This window comes from Ovis aries, chromosome 24 (assembly GCF_016772045.2).
Source record: "Ovis aries strain OAR_USU_Benz2616 breed Rambouillet chromosome 24, ARS-UI_Ramb_v3.0, whole genome shotgun sequence".
Classification (NCBI taxonomy): domain Eukaryota; kingdom Metazoa; phylum Chordata; class Mammalia; order Artiodactyla; family Bovidae; genus Ovis; species Ovis aries.
The window spans coordinates 32292307-32302277 of NC_056077.1; the positions used below are offsets into that span (position 1 = coordinate 32292307).

The 9971-nt window shown below is 46.9% G+C and overlaps 1 non-coding gene across 1 annotated transcript; it reads left to right on the forward strand.

Moving 5' to 3' along the window:
- The first annotated feature begins 8424 nt into the window (after window positions 1-8424).
- TRNAG-GCC (transfer RNA glycine (anticodon GCC)) lies at window positions 8425-8496 on the forward strand. The gene has a single exon. It is a non-coding gene; the product is annotated as a tRNA-Gly (tRNA).
- Window positions 8497-9971: the final 1475 nt, after the last annotated feature.

A 9971-nucleotide genomic window follows, 5' to 3' on the forward strand; every position in this document is an offset into this window, starting at 1 on the left:
GCCATCAGTTGTTTCCTTGCAGTTAATTTGTCATTCAGCCCTACTGATCTTTTTTTAAAAAAATCTTTCCCCAGCTTCGAACTTACTTCCCTGTTTGAAAGTAAGTTTCTCTCTGTTCCATGTCTTATTACAATCCTCCCACTTCTTAGTGACTAATAACCTTCCTTCTCATCTCCCTCATGATGACTCCAGTCTTTACTGCCATTTGCTGCCAAAATAACATTCCTATGACATTATTCTCAGTCGGTCATCACCTCCATTCTCAAAAGTTATTGCCCATAGGAAGCAGTCCAAACTAATCACTGTGGTGCAGCAGGCTTCCACAATCCAGTCTTATCTTGAGTTCTGATGGGCTTGACTAACATCCCATGAAGGATAGCTTCACAAATAGTGAAGCCCCTGGCAATTATCTTCAGCCTGCCTCTCTCCTTTTTGTGTCCTTTGACCATCCATGTTCCTGATTTCTCTCTCCCCACCCCCCCATCATTCCTCCTCTGCTGGTGCTAGTCAAAGTGTGGTCCAGGGTTTAGTAACATCTGCATTCCCCAGGAGCTGGTTAGAAATGAAACACACGGACCCTGTTCCTGACACACGATATCAGAGTCACCAGACCAGGGGCCTGGACCTTAACAACCTTGCTGGGGACTTCCCTGGGGGCCCAGTGGCTAAGACTCTATGCCCCCACTGCAGTGGGTGTGGGTTTGACCCCTGGTTGGGGAACTGAGATCTCACATGCTGCGGGGCATGGGAGAAAGCAGAAACAAGCTTGTCGGGTAATTCTTATGCACGCTAATATTGGAAGCATGTTGTTCCAGATCATAACGTCTCCCCACATTCTTTGGCCGTTACTGGATCTCCCAAAGTCAAATTATTCTTGAATTTGTTTATTATTCTGTGGCAGAGCTGGGTCTAGAACGCGGCGTTCCTAATTGCCCTCACTTCACGTCATCACCTTGACTGCCTCATTGCCCTATAAATACTGTGTTGGGAGGAGTGGAGCAGGCAGTCTGTTTCTCCCTGGAACCCTCAGGAATGGCCGCAGGCCAGCGTGGCTCTGCCCAGTGGTCACTGACCTGCACTGCCCCACTGTCCTCTACTTTGCACCAAGCTGTTCACCACCCATGGGACTATGCTGCTGCCAGTGGCACCTTACTGCTCTCAAAAGACACACTGTGTGCCTTTGAGATTCAAGGGCAGAGACACCTAAGCGTGGAACCAGTGGGGACCCTGGGGAATTCAGAAGACCACCTGAGCCTTTGTGCACGGACATGTCTACACATGGACATGTCCACACTACATACCCCTCTACCCTCTGATTCCTGCTCACTTCTAGCCCTACATGCCCTGCTCTGGATCCACTTTCAGTCCCCATCCGGTACCAGGTTCTTGCCCTCAGATTTGCATTCATTATTCCTGGTTCAGCTTAGTTTGATTTCTATCCCACATTCTTAGAGGAGGTCAACTGAAGTTGACTCATTAGGGCTTCCTGCATTAGCCAGTCACTTCCTAGGACTCTGTCCTGGTCCTAGCCCTTATCCATCACAAGCCCTAGTACATGAGCAAGATAATGACTAACCTCAGTGTCATCCCTAAGATGCAAGAAGATGTCCACCTGCAGAGGGCAACCGTCACCAAGGCGACCATCACCATGTGTCCCACTCACTTCCTCTCATACCCTTATTTTGATGCCATCGGGTCCTCCAGTCCATTGATGCCGCCACTTTTCCGTTCTACCTCATGTATGTTCACTCCCTTCCTGGTCCAGCTTGGAGTCCACACCGCATCCTGATAGCCCCTCCTTTGCCCGCATACATCCTCATACCCCGCTCCACCTTTCCACCATCCTAACTGCCTCCAACTCAAATGTCAGCCTCTCCCCCATGCTGAGCGCTGAACACAGCCACAGAAGATCACTCTACAGGGCTGTCAGCTCTCCCTTTCGATTCACGCTTGCCGTTCTCAAGTGGAAGCTTCAGCATCACCCAGGTGTCCCCTACAACTCCAGACTGGATTCTCCCACGCCTACCAACCTCTCACCCCCTCCTCCTCAGGCTGGTCTGACATCATGGTTTACTAAGAAATGAAAAGACATGGGAAAACGTCCCAAATTTGCCGCCTTGTTATCTACTTGGCCGGTTGCATCTTGCACGTATTTTCTGCTTTCCCACCTTACAGGATGGATGACAATGTCTGGCACCCATCTAAGATTTATGCCACCAGTGGAACACAGCCCCCCCCTCCCCCCCCCCCGCAGCTTTCATGTTCTCTTCAATGCCAGTTTTCTCCCTCTTTCCAGAGCCATTACCATTAGCTTATGCAAGTAGTTCTGTTCAGAGAGCGTTTTTTTCGTTGATTTATCTTGGGCTGTGCTGGGTCTTCACTGTTGTGAGAGGGCTCTCTCCAGCTGAGGCGAGCAGGGGGCTACTGTCTAGTTGCGGTTTGCTGACTTCTCATTGCTGTGGCTTCTCGCTGCAGAGCACAGACTTTAGGGCACAGGCTCAGTAGATGTGGCGCACAGGCTTATTTGCTCTGAGGCATGTGGGATCTTCCTGGACCCCACATGGTTGGAACCCTTGTCCCATGCATTGGCAGGCAGATCCTTTACCACTGGGTCACCAGGGAAGTCCCAAGAGTAGGTTCTTAAGTCCAGTTTTGTTCCTAAGTGCAATAAGATTAGCCTAGGTACCCAACTATCAATAATGCAATCAGCTCTATAATACTATATTGTAATAGGTTTACAATATTTTCACACAAATAATACATGAAGAACAAACAAAAAACCAGTTCTGTAAAGTACACAAAACACAACCACTTTAGAGGATGCACACAGGTGACAGTGTATGCCAGACATGTGACTGGACGTGCAAACACACATTCACATCTTTGCAAGTTCCCAACTTGAAGGTTCATAAGTAGGGGACTCATTTGTCTTGCCAAAGCTCACATCCTTTTAAAAATGCTCTCCCTGGACCTGCCTTCTCCTTCGGCTGCCAGCCCAGGTCGCAGCTCCCTTTCAGAGCCCAGGTCCTCTTCCTTAGCGTCCTGGTGTCTCATCCACTCACAGTGACCAAGTGCTTGTCCTTACCACCCATGGAAACACTCTTGCCAAAGTCAGCAACCATCTCCCTTCCTCCAGATCCGATGGTCCCTTCCCTTTGCTCATTTGACTCAAGATTCAATAGCAAAGGGCACAGTGGCTCATCTCTTCTGTCTGCAGTGACTGTCTTCACAGTGGTTCTAGGTCACCGTGCTCTCCTGGTTCTCTTCCAACCTCAGCACGGCTCCTGGGTTCTCTGAGCTTCAGCTTTGCAAACCACAGACCCACCCACCCCCAGAAGCCAACGGTTTTGCTTTCCTGGAAGCTGCCGGTGGTTCATGGGAATAACACTGCCGTGTCATCAGTTGATGTCACTTACATTTTTCACGGAGGTGTAATTGACAGCTATTAATACCATGGTATCAGGTTGAGGTGTACAACCGATGATTTGATTTGTAAGCATTGTGAAGTAACCAGCATGATCATCTCGTTAACACCTGTCACCATACATGGTTAGACACTTTTTCTTTCTTGTGATACAGACTTTGAAAATTCACTCTTGGAAACTTTCAAATATAAAATACGGTATTGTTAACTATAGTTACCATGTTGTACATCATATCCCCATCATTGATGTATTTTATAGTTGGAAGTTGGTATCTTTTGACTCCTTCACCCATTTTGCACCCCCTCCCCACCCCCAGCCTGCTCTCAGGTCTGGCAACCACCAATCAGTCACCACTCATCACGTATTCTCATTCTATGAGATTTTTTTTTTTCTTTTAGATTCTACATATAACTGAGATCATATGGTATTTGTCTTTTTCTGTCGGACTCATTTCACTCCGTGTAATGCCCTCAAAGTTCATACACACCAATGACAAGGGAAGGATCATGCAGGGATGGGCTGGAGGGGGCTAGGAGGCGTTGAAAACACAGTCTCCAAAGCCAGACCACCCTGGCACTGCCTCTTTCCTTGAGGTTTTAGAGTCTTCCTGTAGATCTCTGCATGGCTCTCAGATCTTGTGTCTCGTTCCTTCACCTGATCATGACTTCTGCTCAAAGGCGACTTTCTCAGGCCTTTCCTGATCCCCCCTAAGGCAGGGGACCCCAACCTCCGGGATCTAAGGCCTGATGATCCGAGATGGAGCTGATGTAATAATAATAGAAATAAAATGCACAAGAAATGTAATGTGTTTGAATCATCCCCAAACCATCCCCCACCCCCGTCCATGGAAAAATTTTCTTCCATGAATCTGGTCCCTGGTGCCAAAAGATTAGGGACCACTGCTGAAGAGAGCAGCGCAACACACTCCCCTCCCTCTTTCTGTCTCACCGCCCTGCTTTACTGTCTCTCTCTCTTACAGTGTGTAGCTGGTCTCCCCCATCCCCTAGAATGTAAGCTCCCCGAGGCCAGGGACTTTGGTTCGTTCATAGCTGAACCTCCAGTGACCACAGAGATGCCGGTTCACAGCACCTACGGAGTGAATGAATGAATGAGGCAGTGAGTGAGTATTGAGTATGTGTGGAGGGCTGGCTGTGGTGGATTCAGAGGTGGGCATGCCTGTGGTCCCGCCTGTCTTCACACTGAGGGACACAGAATTCAGAAGAACTTCTCTTTTTTTTCTGCCTCCCTAAGGCCTGCCACAAGGTAATAGAGCAGGAGCTCCAGCAGTATTAACTGTATAAATGAATGAATGCATGGATTTCAGAGAGTCCGTTGGTCATGACTCACTATTGCTTTCAGGTCTAGTGACAAGATTTGATAAACCCTGCATCCACCTGGATGTTCCGATCAGTAAGAGTATCTTCACAGGGAAAACAAGGCGAGAGACGTGACATCAGGACAGCCACATTCACTGAGGAGATGAGAATGTAATTTTATTTTTTTCTGTGTTTTGCTTGTTTGTGAATGTTGTATATTTTGCAAGGTCTGTTTAGCATTCTGCTTCATAGATTCTTTATTTTGCCTTTTTTTTTGTTTTGTTTTGCTGTTTTATCAGAGTATAGCCGATTAACAGTGTTGTGACAATTTCAGGTGAACATATGTATACATGTATCCATTCTCCCCAAACTCTCCTCCCATCCAGGCTGGCGCGTAACATTGAGCAGAGTTCCATGTGCTATAGAGTCAGTCCTTGTTGGTTACGCATTTTAAATACAGCAGTGTGTACCTGTGTATCCCTAACTCCCTGACTATCCCTTCCCCATCCGTACCCCCAACAACCGTAAGTTTTTCTCTAAGTCTCTGAGTCTCTTTCTGTTCTGGAAGTAGCTTCATTTGGATCACTATTTGGGCTTCCGTGGTGGCTCAGATGATAAAGAACCTGCCTGCCAATGTGGGAGACGTAAGAGACACAGGTTTGATCCCTGGGTCAGGAAGATCCCCTGGAGAAGGAAATGGCAACCCACTCTAGTATTCTTGCCTGAAGAATTCCAGAGGACACAGGAGCTTGGCAAGCTACAGTCCGTGGGGTCGCAGAGTGGGACACGGCCGAGTAACACAACGCACTCATTTGTATCATTTCTTTTCAGCTTTGATGTATAAGGGATATCATACACTATTCTCCTTCTCTGAGACTGTCATTTTAAAGATGATATTCACTGCCCTGAGCTTCCCCCCACCTCGCTCCATGCTAGCATGTCCGGCTTTAGATACACTGGCACATCCTGCCTTAATTTGATTAGCGACAGATGCTATTATCAGAGGAAATCTAAATTGCTTCTTCCTGTGCTAATGAACTACTATACCAAGTGCGTGGGGATTTGAGAACAAGATATATTTATTAAAGAGCATCTAATTAAAGGGATAGTTACAGAGTTCTTTGGGAGGGGTTGATGGTGGGGGGACATTTCTATTTCTTATAAAGATTGATATTTTATGACAAAATAAAAATGTTTTACATTGGTTTAAAATTTTAAATGTCACAGTTCTGAAATGGAATAGAGTTATGTTGAATTAAGGGCAATCGGAAGCGATACCCTTCTCTGGATGAAGTCGGGATCTGCAGGTCTTGAGCCACAGCTCTTGTCCTGTGTCCCCAACAGCGGGCCATGCTGCTTTTTCTTTTCCTCTAATGCTAGTAAAGTAATGCTCAAAATTCTCCAAGCCAGGCTTCAGCAATACGTGAACTGTGAACTTCCAGATGGTCAAGCTGGTTTTAGAAAAGGCAGAGGAACCAGAGATCAAATTGCCAACATCCGCTGGATCATGGAAAAAGCAAGAGAGTTCCAGAAAAATATCAATTTCTGCTTTCTTGACTATACCAAAGCCTTTGACTGTGTGGATCACAATAAACTGTGGAAAATTCTGAAAGAGATGGGAATACCAGACCACCTGACCTGCCTCTTGAGAAACCTGTATGCAGATCAGGAAGCAACAGTTAGAACTGGACATGGAACAACAGACTGGTTCCAAATAGGAAAAGGAATATGTCAAGGCTGTATATTGTCACCCTGCTTATTTAACTTCTATGCAGAGTACATCATGAGAAATGCTGGGCTGGAAGAAGCATAAGCTGGAATTAAGATTGCTGGGAGAAATATCAATAACCTCAGATATGCAGATAACACCACCCTTATGGCAGAAAGTGAAGAGGAACTAAAAAGCCTCTTGATGAAAGTGAAAGAGGAGAGTGAAAAAGTTGGCTTAAAGCTCAACATTCAGAAAACGAAGATCATGACATTTGGTCCCATTACTTCATGGCAAATAGATGGGGGAACACTGTCAGACTTTATTTTTTGGGGCTCCAAAATCACTGCAGATGGTGACTGCAGCCAGGAAATTAAAATACTCTTACTTCTTGGAAGGAAAGTTATGACCAACCTAGATAGCATATTGAAAAGTAGAGACATTGCCAACAAAGGTCCGTCTAGTCAAGGCTATGGTTTTTCCTGTGGTCATGTATGGATGTGAGAGTTGGACTGTGAAGAAGGCTGAGCGCCGAAGAATTGATGCTTTTGAACTGTGGTATTAGAGAAGACTCTTGAGAGTCTCTTGGACTGCAAGGAGATCCAAGCAGTCCATTCTAAAGGAGATCAGCCCTGGGATATCTTTGGAAGGAATGATGCTAAAGCTGAAACTCCAGTACTTTGGCCACCTCATGCGAAGAGTTGACTCATTGGAAAAGACTCTGATGCTGGGAGGGATTGGGGGCAGGAGGAAAAGGGGACGACAGAGGATGAGATGGCTGGATGGCATCATCGACTAGATGGATGTGAGTTTGAGTGAATTCCGGGAGTTGGTGATGGACAGGGAGGCCTGGCATGCTGCAATTCATGGGGTTGCAAAGAGTCAGACACGACTGAGTGACTGAACTGAACTGAACTGAACACAACCCTGAATACCCACCTCTGAAAAAAAGTGACTTTCTTCCCTACTAAAGTGAATGCCCTGGGAAACGCATGGCTCTGTGATGGACACCCAGCCGGTGTTGATGACTCCCTACCTGAACCTCTATGCACAGGGTCTGCTGTACATCAGGGAGCAGGGACAAAGGATTTCATAATTGATCTTTCATGTCCCCCCCCCCATTCAACTCCTTAGGGTGAGAATGCAAAGTTGGCTGGAAGTTGCTGTGTTTGATCTTCAAAAAACATACAAACTTGTTGGTCACTCAGAAATGGGACTCAATGGCTTGGCTTCCAAATGCAAGTCAGTGTAACCATTGTTTCACATCCCAGCCCACTGCCCCATGCTAATTTCTGCTAGGCTGCTTCTTTGCTTCACTATAGTGACCTTGATGGAGTCAGTCCTCACCCAGATTCTCCATAGCCAAGGCTCTGGGACCCAAGCCTGGGTAGATGAGAACATGTGGCCTGTAGGTTCCAAAGTGGGATCAGAAGAGTCCAAGATAGTGTCTGAAGGTGAACCTGGAGTTTAGATGCAACCAGACCAAATCAACCACAGTGTTGGTTACAGAAGAACAGTACTTGGAAGGCAATGGTAAAACCCTCAGAGGTTCCAAGAAGGGGGCATGAAATCCCTGTTTGATGACCTGAAAACAGTTCCTGAAATGTTTAGATTTAGACATGATGACTGTTTTACACTTCGCCTGCGTTAAGACCAATTCTGTGAACATTTTAAGAACCATTACTGCTGTTTATAACAACTTCACTAGAAAATTATCATCCCCATCTCTCATACTGAGAAACTGAGACCAAGAAATACCTTCATAACTTGCCCAAGACCTTAGAGCTAAGAGTATTGTAGCTGGGATGGAACCAAATCCATTTGATTCCAAATCCTGCTGTACTTTGTCGTACTTTCTGTCTCTCATCTAAAGGTCTGTAGCTTTGCCCACAGTTGAGTAACACTCTGGTCGTGAGAAACCAGAATCGTCATCCAGGGAGGAAATTGGGGTGTAAGAGTGAAGTGATGGTAGACTTCCCTGGTGGCTCAGTGGTAAAGCATCTGCCTGCCAGTGCAGGAGACACAGGTTCGATCCCTGATCAGGGAAGATCCCACACGCCATGGAGCAACTAAGTCCCATGTGCTGCAACTACCGAGCTTGTGCTCCAGAGCCTAGGACTTGCAACTACTGAGACCTCAGTCCTCGAGAACAACAAGAGAAGCCACCACAGTGAGAAGCCCGTGCCCTGCAACTGGAGAGTGGCCCCTACTTGCAACAATCAGTGAAAAGCCCGGGCAGCAAAGACAACCTGGTACAGCAAAAAAGAAAAAAAAAAACTACAGCGATCACAGGAAAGCCCTCTTGCAGCTGGGGGTCCCCCGTCTGCCGCCAGACTCCACCTGCTCTCAGCCCTTGTCCCACTGGCTAAAGGATGGAGTATGCCAAGCTAGGGGTTTCCAAGTCTTTGATGTGAGTTTGGGTGGGACTGGAGCTGCCAGGGATGTGTTTTTCACCCAAGTAAACAGGGAGGTGCTCAGCTGGTCTTGCTATGCCATCACATTGTGGATTCAAGGGGGCTCGAGTCCCACTGTGGAGTGACTTGCTAAGTAATGAGAAATCTGGCTTGCCTCAGGGACAATCTTCTGCCATAGCTGGCAACAGAGTCTGTGCTCTCCTTTGAGTCAGGCCCTTTGCTGAAGGGCGATGCGGTGTGAAGCTGACATCATGGACCAGGGTTCTTCCCACAGATTTGTAAACTTCACTGGGGCCCATGTGAAGCCCTATTGTCCATGGAGGTGGAATCTATCAAGCGCTGAAGCACAGCAGGCACTGGGGCTGCTGTTTGTGCAGAAGATGCCACCGGAGTTGCTTTGAGGAGGGGAGCGGGGCGGGACACTGAGATGCTGTTGGGTGGCTTCTTCAGACACGGCAGATTTCAGGCCATCCTCCATGCCAGCATCCCACCCATGGCAGGATGGGGAGGTATAACATCTCCTTGGTGCAAAAGGTGTGTGGTTTTTACTAAGCTGCTAATCATAGTCAAGAAACATGAATTTCTCACCATTGATTGGAGGTCCTGGTGTGCAGAGCCAGATCTTAGAATCAAAATCTGCCAGGACTGGAGCCTTTAATTCCTAATTTAGAAAAAGTGAAGCCAGAGAGAGAAAATGACTTTCCTAGGAGGACATAGCCTTGAGGGGAAACTTAGGTTGGAATTCAATCTCTTTACTACTTGAGTATAAGTGATTTTTTTTTTTTTCTTCAGGAGAACAGGGTCTCCCATGTCACGTTGCATTCCATAGGTGTGAAAAGTATTATAAACTTATTACCATACAGTACAATATAGCCTACTGTGTTAGTTGGGTACCTAGGCTAACTTTGATGGACTTACAAACACATTTTGGCCTTACGAACTTGCACTTGGGATGGAACTCTCTCGTATGCAGGGGACTTACTGTAGTGAGAAACACCATTCGTGGCTCAGTGTTCCCGTATCTACCAGGTTGTTCAGTTGCTCAGTCATGTCCAGCTCTGTGTGACCCCGTGGACTGCAGCATGCCAGGTTTATCTATTAGTCTCTC